Raw genomic sequence first — 25,653 nt, 5'->3', positions numbered from 1 at the left:
ACCAAACATTTAAAGAATTAATACCAATCCTTCTCAAACTCTGCCAAAAAACTGAAGTGGAGGGAATACTTCCAAACTCATTTCACAAGGTCAGCATTACCATGAGCCAGACAAGAACACTACAAGAAAACAAAACTAGAGTTCAAAATCCCTGATGAACATAGATGCAAAAACCCTCAACGAAATACCAGCAAACCAAATTTAACAGCACCTTAAAAGGATTGTACACCATGATCAAGTGGGATTTATCCCTGGGATGCAAGCATGGTTCAATAGATGCAAACCAATAAATGTGATATAGCGCATTAACAGAATGAAGGATTAAAATCATATGACCATCTCAATAGATGCAGAAATTCAACGTTCTTTCATGATACAAACTCTCAATAAATTAGATATAAAGGAATGTGCCTGAACATAATAAAGGCTATATATGACAAGCCCACAGCTAACATCATACTCAACAGTGAAATGCTGAAAGCTTTTCCTCTAGGATTAGGAACAAGACAAGGATGCCCACTCTCACCACTTCTATTCAACATAGTACTAGAAGTCCCAGGCAGAGCAGTTAGGCAAGAAAAAGAAATAAAAGGCATCCAAATAGGAAAGTAAGAAGTAAAAGTGTCTCTGTTTGCAGATGACATGATCTTATATATAGAAAACCCTAAAGACTACCAAAAATCTGTTAAAACTAATAAATGGGTTCAGTAAAGTTGCAGGATACAAAATCAACATAAAAATCAGTTGTGTTTCTATGAACTAACAATGAACTATCTGAAAAAGACATTAAGAAAACATTCCCATTTATAATAGCTTCAAAAAGAATAAAATACTTAGGGATAAATTTAACCAACATGGTGAAGGATCTGTACACCAAAAACTATAAAATATTAATGAAAGAAACTGAAGAAGACACAAATAAATGGAAAGGTATTCCTTGTTCATGGATTAGAAGTATTAATATTATTAAAATGTCCATACTACTCTGTTATTTGTGACAACATGGATGAACCTAAAGGACATTATGTTAAGTGAAATAAGCCAGACAGAGAAAGACAAATACTGCATTATATCACTTGCAGTGAGAATATGTGGAATCTAAGGAAGTTGAACTCATAGAAACAGAGAATAGAATGGTGGTTGCCAGAGGCTGAGAAGTGGGGAAAGCGGTCCGAGGGTATAAACTTTCAGTTATAAGATGAATAAGCCCTGAAGACCTAATGTGCAGCATTTTGACAAGAAACACAGAGAGAGAGAGAGAAAGGGAGGAAAGGAGGGAGGGAAGGAAAATGGAAAGAAGGGAGGAAGGCAGGAAGGGAGGGAGGGAGGAAAGAAGGGAGGGAGGGAGGGAGAAAGGAAGGGAGGAAACACCTGTGAGGGAGAGAGTGGAACAGGTTAAGGAAGGGGAAGATACTGAGCAATTATAAAATCTCAGGTCAACTTTAGCTTTGGCCTAATTCACAGAGGGAGCATAAACTACGCACAGAGGCAATGTGGCCTTGGAGTCAAAGTGGTCTTTTGTGCCCACATATTACTTATTGGCTGAGGACTGCCCCCAGTTAAGGCAGCTCCTATCAGCCAGGGCAATTCTCTAGAGAAAAAGGACGGCTGTGAGACTTAGCAGTCAATACTCACAGTAGCTCGGGGATATGTGCACTGCCTGGTAAAGGACATCTGAACTGGGCACCACAGCATCCACTACACCACTGGAGCCAAGAGCATTGCTGCACTCATTGGCTTAAGCCAGTCAGGGTCCGCCTTTAGAGCTATGGGTGAGGGTCAGTCCCACCCAAGCAACATTGCTGAGAAATTCATGGTAGCGGCGAGTGGGGACTGGAGAGAAAGGATGGTGATGAGGCACCCGAGAAATGTTCATACACCTCCTGCTCTGAATTGCTTGTTATGTCATCCTGTTTATGTCCTTCACAGCACTTTCCATAGTCTGTAATCCTCTTGTTTGTTTGTTTTTGTTTGACTCCTAGAATGTAAGTTCCATGAGGATATGAACTTTATTTCTTTTCTTCACTGGTGTAGCCTAAGAATCTGTTGGCATGGCTGGTACATAATATGTTGATTGTATTCCAGATGAGACTCTAAGTGCACAAAGGCACAGAGATAAGAAGGAAAAAAGTGTGTAGGTAAGGTAGATAATTCTAGACCAGTGGTTCTTAAACAGTAATTCCTGGACCAGCAGCACCAACCTTACCTGGGAACTAGTTAGAAACACAAATTCTCAGGTCCTACTCCATACCTAACGAATCAGAAACTCGGGGGCGAATCTCAGCAATTCGTGTTTAACAAGCCTGCCGGGTGATTATAATGCATAGCAAAGTTTGAGAACCACTGCTCTAGACTAATTTGACTAAAACATGAGACTTATGCAGGGTAGATAGTGGTAGATAAAGTGTTAAGGAAAATCTAGGACCACATTATTGTGACAGGGCAATATATTAAAATATTTTAACGCAGTGATTGCCCAACGTGTTGTTGGTTTGTTTTCACTTCTCTGAAACACAATCAAGAAAAGAAAGGAAATGTCTTCCCCTCTTACTGGGAGAGCCATTAGTTCTTTGGATTCTGAACACCTTTGCTGGTGGTTGAGAGGTGGGAGTGGGCAGAGTCAATGGTGTTTTGATTTATCGGGCCAGCAGGGGATGTGCCACGCTAAAGATGCTTGATTACCGCCATCCTCATCCACAACCAGCTCCTTGCCCTATGCACACACAGTTTTTTGTCTTTTGTTTTCATATATATGTATTTTTTATTGCAGTAACATTGGTTTATAACCTTATATAAATTTCAGGTATACATGATTATATTTCAATTCCTGTGTAGATTACATCATGTTCACCACCCAAAGACTAATTCCAATCCATCACCACACCATGTGCCTAATCACCCCTTTTGCCCTCCTTCCTCCCCACTTCCCCTCTGGTAACCGCTAATCCAATCTCTGTTGCTATTTGTTTGTTTGATGTTGTTTTTATCTTCTACTTGTGAGTGAGATCATATGGTATTTGACTTTCTCCCTCTGCCTTATTTTGCTTAGCAAAATACCCTCAAGGTCCATCCATGTTGTCACAAATGGCTGGATTTCATCGTTTCTTGTGGCTGAGTAGTATTTGTTGTATGTATACCACATCTTCTTTATCCATTTGTCCCTTGATGGGCACCTAGGTTGCTTCAAGTCTTGGCTATTGTGAATAATGTTGCAATGAAAATAGGGGTGCACGTATCTTTATGCATGCCTGTTTTCATGTTCTTTGGATAAATACCCAGCAGTGGAATAGCTGGATGGTATGGTAGTTCTATTCTTAATTTTCTGAGGAATCTCCATACTGTTTTCCATAGTGGCTGCGCCAGTTTGCACTCCCACCAGCAGTGTACCAGAGTTCCCTTCTCTCCACATCCTCTCCAACACTTGCTGTTTCCTGTCTTGTTAATTATAACCATTCTGATGGGAGTGATGTGATATCTCGTTGTAGTTTTGATTTTTCATTTCCCTAATAGTTAATGATGTTGAATATCCTTTCATGTGTCTGTTGGCCATCTGTATATCTTCTTTGGAGAAATGTCTGTTCAGATCTTTTGCCCATTGTTTAATTGGGTTGTTAGTTTTTTTGTTGTTGAGATGTATGAGTATTTTATATATTTTGGATATTAACCCCTTATCAGATATATGGTTTGCAAATATCTTCTTGTTAGGTTGTTTTTTCATTTTGTTGATGGTTTCCTTTATTCTGCATCAGCTTTTTACTTTGATGTAGTCCCATTTGATTATTTTTTTAATCATTTCCCTTGCCTGGCCAGACATGGTACTTGAAAATGTGCTGCTAAGACCCATGTCAAAGAGCATACTACCTATGTTTTCTTCTAGAAGTTTCATGGTTTCAGGTCTTACATTCAAGTCTTTAACCCATTTTGAGTTGATTTTTGTGCATGGTGTAAGATAATGGTCTACTTTCGTTCTTTTGCATGTGGCTGTCCAGTTTTCCCAACACCATATATTGAAGAGACTTTCCTTTCTTCGTTGTGTGTTCTTGGCTCCCTTGTTGAAAATTAGCTGTCTATAGATGTGTGGGTTTATTTCTGGGCTCTCCATTCTGTCCCATTGATCAGTGTGTCTGTTTTTGTGCCAGTACCATGCTGTTTTGGTTACTATAGCTTTCTAGCATATTTTGAAATCAGGGACTATGATACCTCCAGCTTTGTTGTTTTTCTCAGGGTTATTTTGGCTATTTGGGGTTTTTTGTTGTTCCGTATAAATTTTAGGATTCTTTGTTCTATTTCTGTGAAGAATGTAATTGGAACTTTGATAGGGATTGCATTGAATCTGTAGATTGCTTTAGGAAGTATGAACATTTTAACTATGTTAATTATTCCAATCCAAGAGCACAGAATATCTTTTCATTTCTTTGTGTCTTCTTCAATTTCTTTCAACAATGTTTTATAGTTTTCAGTGTACAGATACTTCACCTCTTTGGTTAAGTTTATTCCTAGGTATTTTATTCTTTTTGTTGCAATTGTAAATGGGATTGTATTCTTTATTTCTCTTTCTGCTACTTCATTGTTAGTGTATAGAAATGCAACTTATTTTTGTATGTTGATTTTGTATTCTGCAAATTTACCATATTCACTTATTATTTCTAAAAGTTTTTTGGTGGATTCTTCAGGATTTTCTATATATAAAATCATGTCCTCTGCAAATAGTGACAGTTTCACTTCTTTCTTTCCAATTTGGATCCCTTTTATTTCTTTTTCTTGCCTGATTGCTCTGGCTGGGACTTCCAATACTATGTTAAATAAGAGCAGTGGAAGTGGGCATACTTGTCTGGTTCCTGTTCTTAGAGGGATAGCTTTCAGTTTTTCTCCATTGAGAATGATATTAGCCATGAATTTGTCATATATGGCCTTTATTATATTGAGGTGCTTTCCTTCTATACCCATTTTACTCAGAGTTTTTATCATAAATGAATGCTGTATCTTGTCAAATGCTTTCTCTGCATCTATTGAGATGGTCATGTGATTTTTATGCTTCATTTTGTTAATGTGATGTATCACATTGATTTATGGATGTTGAACCATCCCTGTATCCCTGGAATAAATCCCACTTGATCATGGTGTATGATCTTTTTAAATATATTGTTGTATTTGATTTGCTCGTATTTTGTTGAAGATTTTTGCATCGATGTTCATCAGTGATCTTGGCCTATAATTTTCTTTTGTTTGTGTTGTCCTTGTCTGGTTTTGGTATCAGGGTCATGTTGGCTTTGTAGAGTGAGATAGGAAGCTTCCCCTTCCTTTCAATTTTTTGGAAGATTTTGAGAAGGACAGGTATTAAGTCTTCTTTGAATATCTGGTAGAATTCACCAGGGAAGCTGTCTGGTCCTGAAGTTTTACTTTTGGGGAGGTTTTTGATTGCTGTTTCAATCTCCTTACTGGGGATCGGTCTATTCAAAATTCTCTATTTCTTCTTGATTCAGTTTTGGAAGGTTATATGAGTCTAAGAATTTATCCATTTCTTCTAGATTATCCAAGTTGTCAGCCTAGAGCTTTTCATAGTCTTCTCTTATAATCTTTTGTATTTGTGAGGTGTCTGTTGTAGTTTCTCCCTTTTCATTTCTGATTTTATTTATTTAAGCATGCTCTCTTTTTTTTCTTGGTGAGTCTACCTAAAGGTTTGTTAATTTTGTTTATCTTTTCAAAGAACTAGCTCTTGGTTTCATTTCTTTCTTTCTTTCTTTCTCTCTTTCTCTCTCTCTCTCTCTTCCTCCCTTCCTCCCTTCCTCCCTTCTTCCCTTCCTCCCTCCCTCCCTTCCCTCCCTTCCCTTCCTCCTTTCTTTCTTTCTTTCTTTTTTCTTTCTTTCTTTTTTTTAAAGATTGGCACCGGAGCTAATAACGGTTGCCAATCTTTTTTCTTTTTTCTGCTTTTTTATCCCCAAATCCCCCACTATATGGTTGTATATTTGACTTGTGGGGCCCTCTAGTTGTGGCATGTGACACGCTGCCTCACCGTGGCCTGACGAGCAGTGCCATGTCCGCGCCCAGGATGTGAACCAGCGAAACCCTGGGCCGCCAAAGCGGAACGCACAAACTTAACCACCTGGCCATGGGCCAGCCCTATTTTTTTTGTTTTTTTAGTCACTATTTCATTTTTTTCGGCTCTGATTTTTATTATTTCTTTCCTTCTGCTGATTTGGGGCTTTGTTTGTTCTTCTTTTTCCAGTTCCTCTAGGTGCACTGTTACATTGTTTATTTGAGATTTTTCTTGTTTGTTGAGGTAGGCCTATATTGCTATAAACTTCCCTCTTAGAATCACTTTTGCTGTTTCCCATAAATTTTGGCATGTCATATTTTTATTTTCGTCTCCAGGTATTTTTTGATTTCTCCTTTGATTTCCTCATTGACCCAGTTGTTGTTCAATAACATTTTGTGTAATCTCCACATATTTGTGGCTTCCCTGATTTTCTTCCTGTAGTTGATTTCTAATTTCATACCTTTGTGGTCAGAAAAGATGCTTGGTATTTTTTCACTCTTCTTAAATTTATTGAGGCTTGTTTTGTGATCTAATATGTAATCAATCCTGGAGACTGTTCCATGTGCATTTGAAAAGAACATGTGTTCTGTGGTTTTTGGATGAAAGGTTCTGTGTATATTCACTAAGCCCATCTGGTCTAACGTGTTGTTTAAGGCCAGTGTTTCCTTATTGACCTTCTGTTTGGATGATCTATCCATTGGTGTAAGTGGAGTGTTAGTCCCCTACTATTATTGTGTTGCTGTCTATTTCTCCTTTTATGTCTGTTAGTAATTGCTTTATATATTTAGGTGCTCCTATGTTGAGTGCATAGATATTTACAAATGTTATACCCTCTTGTTGTATTGTTCCCTTCATCATAATATAGTACCCTTCTTTGTCTCATCTTACAGTTTTTATTCTAAAGTCTATTTTGTCTAAGTATTGCTACCCCACCTTTCTTTTCATTACCATTTACATGGAGTATCTTTTTCCATCCCTTCACTTTCAGTTTGTGAGTGTTTTTAGGTCTGAAGTGTGTCTCTTGTCTGCAGCATACATATAGGTGTTGTGTTTTTATCAAATCGGCCACCCTATGTCTTTGACTGGAGCATTTAGTCCATTGACATTTAAAGTAGCTATTGATAAGTATGTACTTAGTGCCATTTTGTTACTTTCTTTCTGGGTGGTTTAGTAGTTCCTCTCTGTTCCTTTCTTCTTCTTTTGCTATCTTCCCTTGTTGTTTGATGGCTTTCTTTAGTGTTATGTTTGGGTTCCTTTCTCTGAATTTTTTGTGTATTTATTATAGGTTTCTGGTTTGTGATTACCATGAGGATCATGTATAATAACCTGCTTATATAACAGTCTATATTAAGTTGATGGTCTCTTTAGTTTGACCTCTTTCTAAAAGCTCTACTCTTTTACTCTCCTCCTCCCAAATTTTATGTTTTGATGTCACATCTAACCTCTTTTTGTGTGTGTGTATCCACTACCCTATCATTGAAATAAGTAATTTTAGTACTTTTGTCTTTTGACCTTCATATTATCTTCATAGGTGGTTGATCTGCTACCTTTTTGCCTTTACCAGTGATGCTATTGCCCTTTTTTAAAAATAATTTTTATGTTCCTGTTTGTGGTCTTCTCTTTCCCACTTAAGTAAGTTCCTTTAGCATTTCTTGTAAAACTAGTTTCTTGGTGATAAACTTCTTTAATTTTTGCTTGTCTGGGAAATTCTTTAGCTCTCCATCCATTCTGAATGATAACCTTGCTGGGTAGAGTATTCTTGGCAGTAGGTTTTTTTCCTTTTAGCACTTTAGATGTATTGTGCCACTCCCTTCTAGCCTGTACGGTTTCTGCTGAGAAGTCAGCTGATAGCCCTATGGGATTTCCTTTGTATGTCACTTGTTGCCTTTGTCTTGTGGCTTCTAGGATTCTCTCTTTATCTTTAATTTTGACATTTTGATTACACTGTGTCTTGGTTTGGACCTCTTTGTGTTTATCTTGTTTGGTGCTCTCTGTGCTTCCTGTACCTGGATGTCTGCTTCCTTCCTTAGGTTAGGAAAGTTTTCACCTTTTATTTCTTCAAGTAGATTCTCTACCTCTTTGTCTCTCCTCCTTCTGAGACACCTATAATACAAATGTTTGTGCACTTGATGTTGTCCCAGAGTTTCCTTAAACTATTCTCATTCTCTTTAATTTTTTTTTCTTTTATCTGTTCAGCTTGGGTGATCTCCTCTAGTCTTTCATCAAGCTTGCTGATCTGTTCTTCTGTATCATCTACTCTGCTATTGAGTCCCTCTAGTGAATTTTTCATTTCTGTTATTGTATTCTTCATTTCTGATTGGTTCTTTTTTATATTTTCCAATTCTTTGTTGAAGTTTTCGCTGAGTTCATCCATTCTTCTTCCAAGATCAGTGAGCATCCTTGTGACTTTTTGTTTGAACTCTTTGTCAGGTAGATTGTTTATTTCTGTTTCACTTAGTTCCTTTTCTGGGGTTTTGTCCTGTTCCCTTACTTGAAACGTATTCCTTTGCCGCCTCATTTTGCTTCTTTCTCTGTGCTTATAGCTATGTACTAGGCAGGTCAGCTACATCTCCTGATCTTGGAGAGGTGGCCTTATGTAAGAGATCTCACACAGGTTTTTAAAAATTAACTTAATTTCTTAGCATGGCTTTAGATGTACAGAAAAATTACATAGATAGCCCAGAAAATTCCCATATATCACCACACCCAATTCCCCCATTATTAACATCTTATATGCTATGGTACATTTGTCACAATTAATAAACCGATATTGATACATTATCATTAACTGCAGACCATACTTTATTCAGATTGCCTTGGTGTTTATAGAATGGGCTTTTTTTGTTCTAGGATCCATCCAGGATACCACACTACGTTTAGTCAACCTGTCTCCTTAGGCTGTGACAGTTTCTCAGGCTTTCCTTGTTTTTGATGACCTCGACAGTTTTGAGGTGCACTGGTTGGATATTTTGTAGATTGTCTCTCAACTTGGATCTGTCTAATTTTTTCCTCTCAATTAGACTAGAGTTATGGTTTTGGGGAGGAAGATTACAGAGATAAACTGCCATTTTCATCACATTATACTATCAATATGATTTATCACTGTGGATGTTGACCTTGATCTGGAGCCTCTGTCTGAGCAGCTGTAGAAGGAGGATGACTTTATGAAATCTTACACAGGGAAGGTTTTCAGAATGTGACATTTCCTTAGATTTAGAGAGGATGGTTGGAGTAAAAGGAAAAGGAGAGGGAGGAGCCAAAACCTTTGTCAAGGTTTCCAACAAGGTGAATGGGCACATGGCTAGTGTATGACAAACACAGCTGGGGTGCTAGTGATCTGTCCAGGAAAGACATTTAGTCTGAAGTCAGTTTCTCCCTTTGGAGCTGGGGGAGGGTTAAGGAAAGAGGTTCCATGGGGGAGGGGAGGCTTTCACTGCCCTGGAACACAGGGGTAGAGAGGGTGATTGGCATGAAGGCCCTGCTGGCTGCATCTGCCACTCAGACCAACTAGGACAGTCCTGCCCAGAATGACTTGTACAGTCACCTGGAGGTGACAGCAGGGCTTTTTAGGGCCTTGGGCTCTGAGCTTCGGGGTATGTTGGGAGGGATCGGGGGTATTCCTCAGTATTCTGCCAGCTTTTTAGTTCTCTGGAAATGTAGTGGATGCCTGAGGTCAGTTAGGAGAACTATGACTGGAATTTTCCCAGAAGAAGGCTGGCCATCCATTCCCCATAAGATGCATGTAGCCATAGGAAGAATTGAAGGACATGCATTAAAAAGTGAACAGTGTTTCTCTCTGGTTAGTAGATTTGGGGTTGTATTAGTTTGCTAGGGCAGCCATAACAAAGTACCACAAACCAGGTGGCCAGAACAACAGAGATTTAGTATCCCACAGTTCTGGAGCCTAAAAGTCTGAAATCAAGGTGTCAGCAGGGCCATGCTCCCTCCAAAGGCTCTTTCCTCGCCTCTTCACAGCTTCCGGTGGTCGCCAACAACCCTTGGTATTCCTTGGCTTGTAGCTGCAGCGCTTCAGTCTCTGCCTCTTCCATCAATCACTTGGTGATCTCCCTGTGTGTCTGTGTCCACATTTCCTGATTCTTATAGGAACACCAGTCATATTAGATTTAGGGCCCACCCTAGTCTGGTATGACTGCACCTTAACTTGCTTAAATCTGCAATGACCCTATTTCCATTCACAGGTTCTAGGTGGACATGAATTTTGCAGGGACTCTATTCAACCCAGTACAAGGATGGTTGATATTTCCTTCTTCATTTGTTTCTCTTTCATCTAAGTTCCTTTTTGCAACCTGCATGTGTTACTTCTAAGCCAGCAACAAACAAATGCAATCCTCACCAACAATCCTTTGAAAAATAAGAGAAGCTGCATTTGGTGAGAGGCCAGTGCTGTCCTGGAACACGGAGGAAAGTGTAGTCGTGCCAGTGATGGTGCCCTGTGCCAGGAGCCTCCCTCCACGCCCAGCCAAACCCTGGGGAAAAGAAAGGGAGGAGTGTTGGGCTGGGAATGCCTATGGAAAATGTCTGGGCATCTCTGCTCAGGCCAGGGCTGAGGGCGGGGGCTTTTCTGTCTTGCTGGGGGCTGGGCTGCCGGCTTCGCAGGTATGGGGCTTTCCCAAAAGACTCCCTGTGGCAGCACCCCTTTCCTACACAAACAGGAGGGCAGCTGGGAAAAGCATGAACATGATAACTGAAGCCACATTCACCTTAGCTGGGTAAACACTGGGAGTCAGATGTTGTTTTCCCGAACTCTCTTAGGTACCGCGGCCCTATGGGGAGGTGATTTCTCTCATGACAGCCCCACCCTAAGTCATCTTTTATTAGTCACAGCACATGCTTAGCTCTGCTTGGTTCTGTTCTCCTGACGTTCTGCACGTCCCACTATCCAGCGGTATGGGTTTAACCCTCCCCAGAGCTAGCCACCTCTCGTGCAACCCGTTCTAAAGGAGCAGCTGGGAATCGGGTTTAAACCTTGGATTTTCAGCACAGCTGAGTTAAAAATCTCTTAGACACTTTTGTTCTTGGGTGCCAGGGAGAGAAAGCAACCAAAGGAGAAAAAAGGAATTTTTAGTGTGTTTTCCCTTAGTCTGCTCCCTTCAGAAGCACTGGCTCCAAGTGATTTTTTTAATGTTTGGAGATGGGGAGCTTTCAGGGGATAGTTGTGGCTGTTAAGAAACAAAAACACAAGTGGTTCTTTCAGGGGGGTCTGGGCGCTCTTCAAACAACTGTTCCTAGGCCTCAAACCCTTGTAGAATGTCAATATCAAGTTCAGTCCCACGTGACGGAGGCAAGGGCTTTCCTCCTTTTCTACACACTATTTAACCCTTTGCTAGGGTTACCAGCCACAGGGTGAGGAAGAAGCCCCTCTTTAGAACAGGCGCTATGACGAAAAGACCTCTTCCAGCCACCACTGACTGAGGGCTCCCTGGGGGCCACCGCGTTGCCATCCCAGCGTGTCCTCCCTGCGCTATTGTCATCCCCATTTCAAAAGAAGAGCCAGACGCTTAGAGAAATTGAGTAACTTGTCCCAAATCGTAGTTGTTGGCAACTTGAGCCTAGGTCTGAGTGACTGCAAAGCCTGAATCTTGATCCCTCCTTGGAGCTGCTCCCCAAAAGGGCAACACCCATAAACGTGTCCTCAGCAGAGGCTGAGGTGAAGAGTCAGCATTCACCGCTGGGAGTGGAGGCGATTTCCTTCTCCTCCTCTACCGTTCGCTGGCTGTGTGACAGCCCGTAGCTCACTGAAATGTTCAGTATTGTAGGGGACACACTTGTAGAGCATGGTGGCCTCTCTCAGGGGTTCTACTGTCACTCAGTGTTTCCACAGCGGGCATGACAATGCCATATTGTAGGGAGGCTGAAAATAGAAAGAGGAACGGGCAAAGTGTGGGCACCAGCAACATCACGCTCAGGGACAAACCCGGGCCAGCCCTGGGATGCCAGAGGCCCCTCTCCTGCCCCAGGGTACAGTTAGAACAGAGGGCTCCCGGGAAGCCAGCTCTGTTCTCTGTTAGGACCAAAGTATCTCGGCGTGCAAGCCTAGACGCCCCTCCAGCCCCACCCCTTTCATAACTTTATCACAGCACTTACCCTGCAAGGTTGTAATTATTTTTAATTTGAATATGTAGAAAATTACAGATGAAAAAGTAGTGATTGCCTATGTTCCTGCAACCCAGAATTAGCCAGTTTTGACATATTGGCTTCTGTTTTTATTTTATATATCTATACCTTAAAAAAACACAAAGCCATATGATGTATAGGTACATTGTTCTTCGAAACAATTAGTGCAATGTGGAATAAACTAAATCTCTAATGACCACCATTGCAAATTCTAATTCCTCCCCCTCCATCCAGAAATACCTTTAAGTTTGGTGTGTACTCTTCCAGCATTAAAAAAATACGTACATAGATAAAATACATAGATTTTTTGTGTGCATGCTTTCTTTATATAAATGGCATCATGCTGCATGTATCATTTTGCAACTGGCTATTTTTTACTGAATATATTTTTGAGATTTATCCATGTTGATACACACAGATGTAGTTTATTCCTTTTAATGGCTCTAATAGTACTTTATTGTATGAAAGTACCACATTTTATTTATAAATAAATGCATTTGAATTTTCAATTTTTTGCTATTATGAACAATTCTAAAATAGACATACTTGTACTCAGAACTCCCCCTCCGCACAGCTCCAGAAAGCTTCATTCATGTCTGTGTGTACGGGCCTCCTGGAGTTGTGCAGTGCACAGCCCGCCTTGCTGTACTTGGCCCGGTCTGTGTCTCCTTGATTCATTCTTTTAGCAATATTTATCGAGTGCCCAGTGAACGCAGGGCATTGTTCAAGGGCTTTGTTTGTATTAACGTATTTAGTTCTTTGAAAAATCCTAAAAAGTACTGTTTTCAACTATCATTTTCAAACGAGGTAAATGAAGTGGGAGTTGGGGCAGACAACAAGTGGGCTAAGGTAACACAGTCTGCAGGCTGCAGAGCTGACATGGGAACTTGGCCAGCCTGACTCCTGAGTCTGGGTGCTGAACCAGGGCACTGAGTCTCCCTTACGTTGAACTTTCTACTTAGTTGACGTCCTCCTCTCCCCTGTGCACTCCCGAGAGTGGAGACCTTGGGGAGCCACTTATGTTGCCTCTCCAGTGCCCAGCCATGCGTGAACTCCATTAGGGGCTCCATATGTTCTGTTAATCCTTTACTTATTGTTCAATGCTCCTTTCCTAATTAACTTCCCCTCTTCCCCATGTATCTCTTTCCCTTCCTAAGCATCCTTCTCCTGTTTCCCTCGCCATAACACGCCTACTCTTGCACAAGCTTTGAAAAAGTGACACAGGAACATCACAGGTGCACGAAGAGGAGTGCTTTATAATGTGCCCTAATTTGGGAAAGAATATTTTACCAAAAGGCAAAGGAGGACTTGGCGTTTTTTCTGCCCTTGGGAGGCCCAGCCTTGCAACCCCGTAGGTCTAGAGCTGAACGGGAGGCTCCATTCACACGTTTAATCAAGAGGACTTCTAATTCTGTCCCTCAGCCGCCAGGCACGTAGGCAACTTCCTCTTAGAAAGTTGGTGGTTGTGACTGAACAGGTGCAGAATTGAGGAAATGCAGGCCGACTCGGATAAGTCCCCGCAGCCTGGGAGACGCAGTTGATAAGGGACTTTTCCCCCCGGAGGCTGTGGCCTCAGCCTCCAGGGTCTGCCCTGGGCACGGCCCGCGCCGCTGGGCGCAGAGCCCCGGCTCCATAGCCTCCCGACCAGGGCGGAGGGCGGGGGACGACCAAGTCGGGCCAGGCGTGAGCTCGCGAGTGTGCGGCTCAGAGGAAGGGACGCGGGGACAGGGACATCGAGTTCCCGCTGCGGAAGGGCCGCGGTGGGGGTTGGCCTGCCCTGCCCCACCCTTCCCGCTCCGGGCCGGCAGGGACCGACTGGGCCGAAGCCGCCCCTCCAGAGCCACTTGGGGGCCCGGAGCGCGCGCTCCCGCGGGCGGGCGGCCGAGCGCGCTGACTCACGCTCTCGCTACGTGAGCGCCGAGCCGCCCGGCCGGGCGCGCCGCCAGCCCGCCCCCCGCGCCGCGGTCCAGGGCTCGGGGCGGTGGCGCGCAGGCGCCCTGCTCCTGGCGGCGGGCCCGGCCGCCGCGCCCGCGGGGACTTCGCCCTTGCCCGCGTTCGCGAGCCGCTCCGAGCAGCTTCCGGCTGTGCGGCCGCAGCGGGGCCGCGATCCCTGATCCGCAGCGGTAGCGTCCAGGCGTTTCTGCTCGGCAGGGCAGCCGGAGGCGCGTCAGGGGCGCACGGACGCTTCGGGGCAGCCTCTCCTCGCTCCTGGGGCGGCCCGGGCCCGGCCTCTGGGTCTGCACTTCACAGCATCTTTCCTAAGTAGAGCCATCTAGTGTCCACGTGCTCTCTCCCACCGTTTTTATCTCGGTTGATCCCTAAACAACCCTGTGGCAGGGAAAGGATGGGAAGGGCAGGCGCTCTTCAGTCCATTTGACAGATGAGGAAATCAAAGCGTATCTTTAGATATTTTATCTGTCCACAAGAGAACGATTTATGATAACATATATAGAAGTACTTAGCTCTTGGATAATAAATTGTAGTGCTGGCATAGCCTGTTTTGGCGACATCTCCCATTTTCCTGTGTTCACTGGAAAGACTAAAGAGGACCAAGGGGAGGGAGAGTTTGTATTAAGAGGCGTGAAATTTTTCCAGGGCTGTTACCTTTTGGTAGATTTAAAAATGGACACAGCCGAGCTTAAGGTAAAATCAGTCCTCAGCTCCACCGAACGGGTCCTAGGATGCCTGCCACCCGCAAGGGCCCGGCCTGGAGCCCTAGGTCCGCGTCTGAGTCTGAGGCTCTCTCTGGTCACGACCGTGACTCCGGGCAACTGAGCTTTAGATTCTCCTCACTTTGCCACCTCTCTGAGTTGCTGTGAGGCTCAAGATGAGGGAGTTTCCTTAACTCCTGTGGCCCATAGAAATGAGAGGTGGGATTCTTTTCCTTGGTCATACAACGGGGGTCGCGGCGGGGGGCGGGGGGGGAGGTCCATGACGACACTGTCCATCTCAGAAAAGTCTGTGTTACCCTGTTTGCTCATCTTGGGCAAACCGTGGGGAGCGCAGTGTCTATAGAGTCAGTAGGAAGAAAAATGAGATTAATTCTCATGGACATTCTGCCTTTCAACACCGAGTCCTAGGTTACAGGATCTCGATTGCAAACACAGAACTAAGCCACTTGTAGAGTACTTTTCAGTTTTACTTACTTGGGCTTGTTTTTTGTTCTGATTTTTTTTTTATTTGGAGGGGACAGGGGGTTTACCAAACTTTCTAGATTATAAAATTAATACGTGCTCTAATCAAACTAAAATATAAAGAGAAAAAAACTCTTCATAATCCAGCATTCATTTACCAATATTGTTAGCATGTCAGATATATTTCTAGGTATTTTAAAATTCATTTTAATTGAGACCACAATCTATGTTATTTTATGTTATTTGCCTTGCTTCATATTATGTCATACACATTTTCCCATGTCATTAAACCTTTTATAGTCAATTTTATAAATGTATTATATTTTTTCCAACAGTTTCCCTATTGTTGGAAGTTTAGGTTGTTTCCATTTTTTGGCTAAGCAATACTCCAGTGACTGTCTTTGTGTATAAATATTTGACCACTTTATTTATTATCTCCTTAGCATGGGTTTCCTGAAGTGGAATTTTTAGGTCAAATGATATAAACATTTTCATGACGGGCTCACACTGCTAAGTGGCAATTTCCCTGAATGCAGCGACATTCCTGCCTTCTGGGCTGCTGCATTGCCAGGGGCCAGCCTGGCGTTGGTTCCTAATGCACGTCTTTGAATGAATAGATGAATGAAAAGAAAAGTTTTCACTTATGGGAGAACTTGCGTAGGAAATCTCAAAACTAAACATTATGTTTCATCCCAACTGGTTCTAACCAGCTGATGATAATAAAGGACCATGAACTTTAAGGCCCTGGCCCCCGGACCTGACTGAAGACCCTTCTGCCCAGTGAGTAGGAGGACTGGTTTAAACCAACTGCCTCTCCAGGAGGCTAGCTCTCGGTGCTTAATTAGAATAACCACCGTCCTAGCACTTAAAAAAGCAAACCGCGCCCCCCCCCCCCAACTTTTCTCCCTTCAGGAAGCTACTCTGCAAATTTCTCCACTGGGGCATGTTCCCGTGCCTGGTAAATTAGGAGACTCAGCTGTGATTTTAAAAAAAGCAAGCAAAACCTCTGATGGTCTTGGTCTTTGTTCTTTGACAAATGAGTATTGCCAAATTGAAATACATAAAACTGATGGCAATCTATGGTTCTACCAGCAGTTTCTAGGTGTGTTTCATTGCTGCTTTGCTAATGTTGCGTATTATCGTTTTCAAAACCTTTGTTATTTAATGTATTAAAATGTGAGATCTTCTTTTGCCTATTAAATGAGCTAGATTAAACTTTTAAATCAAATATCTTGATTATTTATATTTTTACTTGTGTATCTTTTGAGATCTTAGTGATTTTCTAAAATACTGCAGAGTAAATTCTTCATAATATTTTTAAAGTGAAGCAACACCAGGGAGATCCTGATGCCACACATCATTTTGTCATATTACATTTTGAAGTCCCTGTGTGTCTAATTACTCTTGCTGGAGGCGTTCTTAGGTGGAATGGGTGGTTTCTAGCCACTGGAGTGATCTAAGTAGAGGTTGCTGATCCCTTGGGAGGGACTGAAACATCTAATGAGAAGTTGGACTAATGATCTTTAAGTTCCCTTAAAACCTTGAGATTTTATGCTTCTATCACTTGTCCAAGGATGCAAGGCTAGTAAGGTTTAGAGGGCTAGTTTTCTTTCTATTACTCTGTAAGATCAACCGGATCCCACCAGAACTAAAGGATGATTTCCTGAATCTGCGGCCTTTATTTACACTTTCTGAGAAAAGCTCAGGGCAGTTGAGTGTAAGTGTGCGTTGCATCGCAGCTGCATATTGACCTTTTAGGACTTTGTCAGAAATAAACATGCATTTCTACTGAAAGGTTTTACACGAGGAACATTGAATTTTGCAACCTTTTTCCAATTCACCTTTTGGTCTCTTCTGTATAATAAAAATGTATAAATATATTTTACATATTCTTTATTATTGTAGATTATTACATATTTACATACTTACATAACTATCCATGGTTGTACATCAAAACCATGTGTACTGTACTTTATGGGTAATAAAGGGATTGTTTTTAGAGGTGATTGCTTATGTAGTTTTCAGTTTTGTGCTAACTTTGGAGCTACTTTCAACCTAATAATGAGCCCCACTGTGATGTCTCTGTAGATTTCTATTGTGGCTGTATTGATTGCTGAGTCCTGACACAGCATAAAGGATGTAGATCTCATATATGCATTTATTATATAATATGAGAGCTCTGTGTGTGTTTGGCAGCTCCTGTGTTTACCTTATTGGAATGCTCACTACTGTCGTAACTACATGTCTGATCACCAGGCTCCCCAGTAAGCTATAAGTTTTGGGGGGAGGAGCAAGTGGGACCTGATCCTGTTGTGTTCCTAGCACTCAGTTTAGTGTTTGGCGTTCTGTAAACTCTTTATTGAGTTGAATTGGATGTGATCAATTACATGTAAAACTAGACGTGAAAATGTGCACGAAGTTATGGATTTAGTGTGTTGAGAAAGCTGACTGAGTATGCTCCAGGCGCGTGTTGGGGTGATGGTTAGAAGAAAGCACCTACTGGGAGCGAGGCACTAAGCTGGCATGTCACATGTTTTTGCTTATTTAATCCTCACAACTCTTGGAGAGTTTTGGTTTTGTGTTGTTTTTACAGAAGAGGAATCCGTGGTTTAGAGAGGTCAGTTATCTTTGTCAATTAGTAAATGGTAGAACTGGAATTTGCTCTGAGTTGATGCTGGCATGAAAATCCAGGCTATTTTCTCCTGGCCTGAATGCCTGCAGTAAGCAGCCCAGAGCTGGGGAGGGAAGGTGGGTTGATCTAGAAAACGAGTTGGTTCCATCACCCTACACGAATTTTATCTTTGCATCTCTCCTATCCATACCCTTCCCACTCCTCCATGCCCTCTGCTTCAGCTTCCCTCGCCCGCTTGAGAGCCCAGTGCCCTCATGAGGCCTCCCCTCCTTAGAGAGCTCCCCCTTGTTTTTTTTTGCTGGGAAAGATTTGCCCTGAGCTAATATCTGTTGCTAATCTTCCTCTCTTTCTTTTTCCTCCCCAAAGTCCCAGTACATAGTTGTACATTCTAGTTGTAAGTCCTTCTAGTTCTATGTGAGCTGCCACCATGGCATGTCTACTGAAAGATGAGTGTGGTTCTGCACCCAGGAACTGAACCTGGGCCACAGAAGTGGAGTGCACCGAACTTTAACCAGTAGGCCATCAGGGCTGGCTCTAGAGGCGCACCCCCCCCCCGGCCCCCACCACTTTTGACCTTCTCTTTTCAACAAGGCACATAGTCTCTCCTCCCTGTCTGTCTTTAGTCCCTAGTATTCTTCTTCCTTCTTTTTTTTTGAAGAAGATTAGCCCTGACCTAACATCTCCTGCCAATCCTCCTCTTTTTGCTGAGGAAGACTGGCCCTGAGCTAAAATCCATGCCCATCTTCCTCTACTTTATATGTGGGATGCCTGCCACAGCATGGCTTGCCAAGCGGTGCATAAGTCCACACCTGGAATCCGAACCGGCGAACCCCAGGCCGCTGAAGCAGAACGTGCGAACTTAACCACTGCACCACCGGGCCAGCCCCTCTTCTTCCATTTAATCTGATAAGCCCTCCTGGAAAAAGAATGGGTAATTGTTATAATGTTTCCCCTCCTTCTCGTGTGCTCTATTGAATGAAGATGCTAGTTGTAGGGATTTCAAAGTTAGGAAGGAGGCATTTGGACAAAAGGATATTTTGTCTTTTCAAATAAAGCCATAAGAGGCAGCCACTTACTCTCTGAGCAGGGCACAGAGGGCCCTCAGGTCTCAGGGGCAGTAATAAGAGCTAGCATTCCATTTGCCCAGTGAATCCATGTGAAGGCCTACTGTGTGCCACTGTTCTAGTGGCTTAACCTACATTAACTCTTTCAATCCTCCCAAGGAGGTAGGTGCTAATGTTACCCAAACAGTTGGTGAGAGGAGAGTTGGGACTAGAGCCCTGGAGGTTTGGCTCTGGAGCCCCAGGACACTCAGATCAGTAGGAGCAGGTGGGGAGGCAAGAGGAGAAGGGGAGGGAGAAACGAGGGTGGGAAAGAGGATGAGGAAGAAGAGAGGCGTGTGACAACGGCTTAGGAATTTGACCACAGATGAAATGAAAAATAAGTTTAGTCAGTGAACTATTTTGAAATCCATTAAAGAGATAGTTTAGAGGGGCCCGCCTGGTGGTGTAGTGGTTAAAGTTCGTGCACTCTGCTTTGGCAGCTTGGGGTTCACAGGTTTGGATCCTGGGTGAGGGCCTACACACCACTCATCAAGCCACTCTGTAGCAGTGTCCCAGATACACAATAGAGGAGGATTAGCACAGATGTTAGCTGAGTGACAATCTTCCTCAGCAAAAAAGCAAAAAAGGAAGTAGTTTAGAGCAGTTAGAGTGGGGAAGAATTAGCACCTGTGCCAAGGGGGCAGCCCCCCCCCACCCCCAATTATTTAGGCAGAGTTGGCTTGACCGTTTGCCCAAAGGAGTGGGAATACCACTGGGCAGGGATCGACCACTCTGTAGTTTATTACAGGTAGTTGATTATTGGGCAGAACTCACTGGAGGCACAGCCAGCCAAGAGAGAGTGCAGGAGTCTGCCAGGGGGTATTGTGGAAGAAGTCTCCAGGCTGAGAGTGTGAACCAGAGGGAAGGAGGAAATGAGCTTTTCCTGGTGAGTGGATTCCACCCAAATGGAAATCCAAATATGGGCCTCCAAGAGCCAAGGTTTGCAGGAGGGGGCCTGGTGTGACTGGGAGTCCTAAAGCCGGGATCAATACCAAAGCCAGGGTCATTCTTAAGCTGAGTGGGTGTGGATTCCTGGGAAGCTTCCTCATCATTACAAAGCATTTATTAAGTTCTAAACTGTATTTCTCAAAAAGTTAATGTTTCTGGAAAAGAGATTTAGAATGTGTGGGAGAACCGTTTTCCTGAGTAAGTGGCCGAAGGCGTGGGCAGGCTCCCAGCAACATTCCGTGCTAGGGTCATCAACTGTCCTGGTTTGCCTGGGACTGTCCCAAGTTTTGCTCTGAAAATCCAGCCCTCTTCAGAATGCTCAGGACTCTGCTCACATGCCACCTCCTGATAGAGGCCTCCCCTGACGGTTATCTGAAACAGCGTCCCACCTATCCCCAGGGGTCACATCCTACACCCTTATCCTGATAGCACTTATTGTTCCCTGAAATCGCCTTGCTTCTCTGTTTATTTTCTCTTCTCCAAACCAGAATGTAAGCCCCAGGAAGGCAGGGGCTGTGGCTTGTTCACTCATGTATCCCCAGCACACAGAATAGGGCGGGCACACAAAAGGTGCTCATTAAATATGTGTTGAGCGAATGAGCACTTTTTTAGTTTCCAGCACTGTGCTCTATTCTGGATGCACAACGGTGAGCAGAACCAGAAATGGTCCTTGCTCTCGGGAAGCACAGAGTTTAGTGGAGGAGAGACAGTAATGACTTATTTTCACGTATACAAGTAAAATTGCCACCAGCATGAATGAACAGGTAAACAGTACCCCTGAAGGAGAGGTACTGATGCTCTGAGAAGGACTGATGCTGGCTAAAGCCTCGGGCCCTGGGCCAGTGAAGGCTTTCCCAAGGAAGTAATGATTGAGTTGAATCTGAAGATTGGAGGAAAAAATGCTTTCTAGGAAGAGGGAACTGGACATGCAAAAGCCTTGTGGCAGAACGGAGCAGGTTGTTTGGGGAACCACAAGTAGGCCCTGTGGTTGGAGTGCAGAAAGCAAGGAGATTCATGGTCTACCGTAAGGCCAGGCTGGAGGGGCAGGCACAGCCAGGCCACTCAGGCCATGTGCATTGGAGGCCTTGCTGAGGATTTGGCTGTTTTTCCTCCCGAATGATGGGAAACCCTTGAAGGGTGTTAAGCAGGATGTGTGTGTGTGTGTGTGTTTGTGACGCAATTCATCTGCTGTATTTTGAAGTGAGCATTCAACAGGTCATCAGGCCTCCTCCATCCTAGTGACTGACAGGTTAAAACTCGTCGGGAAGAGGACGATTAAAATACTCATAATTACAAAAGGTAGCTCACAGCCTTATCTTCTTCTGTCTGCTGATGGACTAAACTTCTGTGGCCTTAATAAGGGCAGAAAGATGGGGAATAAAATTTGTGGCCAAAGAGTTTTTTGAGGAATCTTTCTAGAACTTGGTGCTCAACAAAGAACATAAAACTGTGAAACCAGCATATTCAAAGCACTCTTCTAGGCTCTGTGAGAAGAGAAGGAAGCCACAAGAGTGTTCCTCCTCCTTAGGGAGCTGAGATGTTTAATCAGAGGTGTGCAAATGAAAAAAGGCACTGGAGAGACCCAGAAACAAGTTCGACAAGAACTGCTTCCTAGAGATACCCAGGCGCACATTAATGTACAACCTCCCGAGAGCAAGGTCCACGTCTGAATCATTGTTGTTCCTCCCACAGAAGTCAGCCAAGGGCCTTGCCCAAGAGAGGTGCCAAACGAACGAAGTTGAGCCTGATCGCCTCAGGAGAGCAGAACGACTCGTCAACAAGCCAGTCAGGTCTCTAGAAACCCTTCCATTATCAAAAGTACTTCCAGAAGAATGTAAGCTCCATGAGGACAGAGTTCGGTGTCCATTTTTTGGTTGTTCATTCCTCTGTCCCCAGTGCCTAGTATATTGTTATTCAATAATATTTGTTGAATAAATGAATTTATTAGCTTAAATGAGAACCTCCAGAATGATCAGAGGACTTAATGAGGAACTGATTAAGTAAATGAATGGTCCCTCCATTGGATGGGATACTAGTCAACCTCTAAAGAGTACATCACAGAAGAAGGCTTACTGATGAGGCCAAGTAGTGAACACACAGTCTTTGGAGCCAACTACCAGGAGTGGAAGCCCAGTTCTGCCCTCACTAGCTGTGTGACCTGGGGGAGTTACTTACCTTCTCTGTAACACATTGCAGTTTGCTCAACTGTAAAATGGGTATAATAATAGTATATACCTTAGAATTCTTCTGAGAAGTAATGAGTTAATACATGATGAGTTAATATATATCAGTATGGAGGGCAGGGCTTGATCCGTGGCAAACACTCAATCAGTATTAGTTCTAGGTCCTTTACATATATTGACTCTTTGAATCTTCACAACACCATGAAGTAGGCACTATTATGGCTCCCATTTTGTAGTGAGTGATGTGTAACAGTAACTTCTCTGAATATGATGGGTAGAAGTTGAAAGGTCTTGTGGACAGGAATGACATGATCTAATTTATATTTTAACAGTCTTCACTGTGTCTGCTGTGTTGAAAACAGACTGAGGAGGGTGGAAGGGGCCGAGGCCAGAACCAAGGAGACCACTTCGGAAACTACAGCAAGAATCCAGGTAAGACATAATGTGGGCTTCCTCAGGGTGGTGGCAGTGGAGGTGGTGAGGAACAGTCTGCTTCAGGATATCTTTTGAAGATAACTCAAAGGATTTGCTGATGGAATGGATGGGAGGTGTGAAAGAGATGAGTCAGGGATGAGTGCACAGATTTTGGATCCAATCAACTGGAAGGAGGGAATTGCCATTTACTGAACAAGGAAAGACTGCTGGAGAATAGGGCTGGAATGTACAGTTCGAGATGCCTATTTGTCACCCAAGCTGAGATGATGAGTAGGCGGTGGAAAGACGAGTCTGCAGTTCAGGGGAGAGTTCTGGGCTGGAGATAGGAATGTGGGAGTCATCGGCCTACAGATGATATTAAAGCCACGTGACTGGGTAAGAGCATCAGGTAAGTAGTGATGGAGAGCAGAAGTACAAGGATTGAACCCAATCTTTAGAGGTTGGGGAGATGAGGAAGAGCCAGCAAAGAGACTGAGGTGGACCAGCTGATGAGGCAGGAGGAAAACCAGGAATGTGTCAGATCTTGGGAGCCAACTGAAGACTTCATTTATGTTGTGTACTTTCAAGTTTAATCTTGGAAACACCCTTGTCAATTGCTCCTGTGTCCATGTCAGTGATGTCACAGGTGAAGGAACCAAGGCTCATGGGAGTTGGGCCCAAGATGCAGAGTTTGTCACAGAAACTGGATTGGAGACCAAGCCCCCGACTCTGTGTCCAGTGCTCTTCCACTCACTGCACCACTGCCCCCCGTGGTGGGAGGAGGGAGCCTCGCCACATCTGTTTTGTTAAATTATCCCCCTCCCCCAAACAGTCTGTTCTAAACTAGTCATTCAACTTGTCTGCCTTGGTACCAAAACCTATTTTGTATTTAAGTGAGACTGCTGTAAACGAAGACCAGAAAGGAAATAGGTTAGGCAGCTCCACTGTCAACAGCCAAAGGATGTGACAGAGTTCGTGTAACCTGCTTAGGAATTTCAACGTGGAAGGGCCTGGCCTCGTGATAGTGGATGGGAATGATTATGAGCCTGTGTCCAGGGCCACAGAGGATCAGTTGTATAGAGGGGTGTGTGTGTGTGTGTGTGTGTGAGAGAGAGAGAGACAAGCAAAATCACTCGCCAGCCTGATCAGCCCCTTTGGCTCTGTGAACTGACCCTGGGCCTGGAGGCCTGGGCCTTCAGGACTCTACAGGGAGAATCCTGAGCTCAGGCAGACGAGAAGTGATGGGGCTGACCCCAGGGTGCATTAAGAGTTCAGGGGCAATGGTACCTTCTCTGCTTGTTCCCTGATCCTTATAGAGAGGAGGGTGCTATGGCGAAAGCCATGCAGAAATTTAAATACGCTTTACCTTCTCCGTCTTCTTCTTCCCATCAGTGGCATGAACTTGGAACTGGGAAAACAGAGGTGGACAGCACTGTGAGGAATTCCATGGGGTGGCACTGAAATATCTGTAAGATCTGTGGTGCTAAAAGGATGAATAAGAAAAAAATTAAGAACAAAATGGCAGAGAAAATAGATTGGTTGGAACTAACCAGGTGGTGAACTGGGGGAGAATAGAGTCAGAAAAGGAGTTACTGGAATCTTTGGGAGGCAGTCTATGAGACAAGGCAATTCAGAAACATCCTCCACATGACAGCGGGCTGGAGGCAGACACCTGTGGGGTCACCACCAGAAGCCTCATCCAGCTGAGATAGCACCCCCAAAATTGTCTGGGACAGCAACCTAGGACTATTTAAGAGGGCATTGTTTCCTTAGAGGGTAAGCAATTTTTTAAAAATTGGCTTTAGTTTTTGATGGTTACTTTTTTTTTTTTGAGGAAGATTAGCCCTGAGCTGACATCTGTGCCCATCTCCTTCTATTTCATATGTGGGACACCTGCCACAGCATGGCTTGATGACTGGTGTGTAGGTCTGCCCCCAGGATCCGAACTGGTGAACCTCGGGCCACTGAAGTGGAACACGCAAACTTAACCGCTACACCACCGGACCGGCCAGACTTTATTTTTTTAGAGCAGTTAAAAAAATAAACTGCTCTATTTTGCCATATACCTCCATCCCCACACATAAATAGCCTGCCGCATTATCAACATCCCCCATCAGAGGAGTGCATTTATTACAACTGATGAACCTACACTGACACATCATAACCACTCCAAGTCCATAGTTTACCTTATGACGTCATTATACTTGTGTCCAAACCCATAGAATGTCCAACACCAAGAGTGAGCTGTAAAGTAAACCATGGACTTTGGGTAAGCATTTTTAATCCCACAAAGATTTATAAATAAATGTAGAAATGTTTAAGAGAATCATGAAACTCATTATATTTTTGTTAATTTGTACACATTTGGTATTTTAAGTATTTGCAATATTTAAGGGAAATTGGCCCATTAGAGTAATGATCATCCTTTTGATACCAATTTAAAATATGTAATTAAGAAATTGACTTAGTTTTGTCGTTTTAAATTAGAAGACATTCTAAAATTACTGTCAGTATTGGAATATTTGAAAGACTCTAAGATTTGTCATTTTTTAAAGTTTGTTAGAGCTATAAGAGGTTTTTAGACAACGGATGTAATAAGACCTCTAAATTAAACTTAAAAGCTTGAGGAAGACCTAGATTTTTAAATTTGTAACTTTAACAGATTGAAAATTAAAAACCAAAGTAGCTCTCAATAGTCTTTTCTGAGATGACCAATAAAGTCCGATTGCTCCATCGAGGGCCCCATGGCAGCTTCTGGATGTCTTGTCCCTCCATGTGTTCCCTGGCTCCTGCTTCCAGGGAGCTTGCCCTTGGAGGGGAGCTGGCCAAGCAGGACGCCCTGGGGGAAGAGGTGAGCCTTGATGTGTGTCGGGGGGCAGGGGCAGCTCTGCTCTGTTTATGCAGTTGCTTAGTTTTCCATACAGAGCTCTCTGACGGAGCTGTATATCACAGCTTGATCTATGTGCAAACATTATTATTTTTTTTCTGTAGAGCGAGCAAGCCCTCCTAGAGGCTCCTGTCCCCCGTCTCCTTTCAGGACTGGTGGCTCTCCAGGGCTGCTCCACGT

General features: G+C 43.5%; 1 long non-coding RNA gene across 2 annotated transcripts in view; it reads left to right on the top strand.

Annotated features, from left to right (window-relative positions):
* Positions 1-25,653, top strand: part of LOC106782220 (uncharacterized) — a 56,092-nt gene that overhangs the window by 27,141 nt on the left and 3,298 nt on the right. For both annotated transcript variants that reach the window (XR_011440987.1, XR_002801874.2), the window contains exons 2-3: positions 21,682-21,823; positions 22,505-22,604. This is a non-coding gene — a long non-coding RNA (uncharacterized lncRNA). The remainder of the gene's footprint in view (positions 1-21,681; positions 21,824-22,504; positions 22,605-25,653) is intronic.

This window comes from Equus caballus, chromosome 1, assembly GCF_041296265.1.
Source record: "Equus caballus isolate H_3958 breed thoroughbred chromosome 1, TB-T2T, whole genome shotgun sequence".
NCBI classification, from domain to species: Eukaryota; Metazoa; Chordata; class Mammalia; order Perissodactyla; family Equidae; genus Equus; species Equus caballus.
The sequence above is the reverse complement of the archived record's forward strand: the minus strand, read 5'-3'. Positions and strand labels throughout refer to the sequence as shown.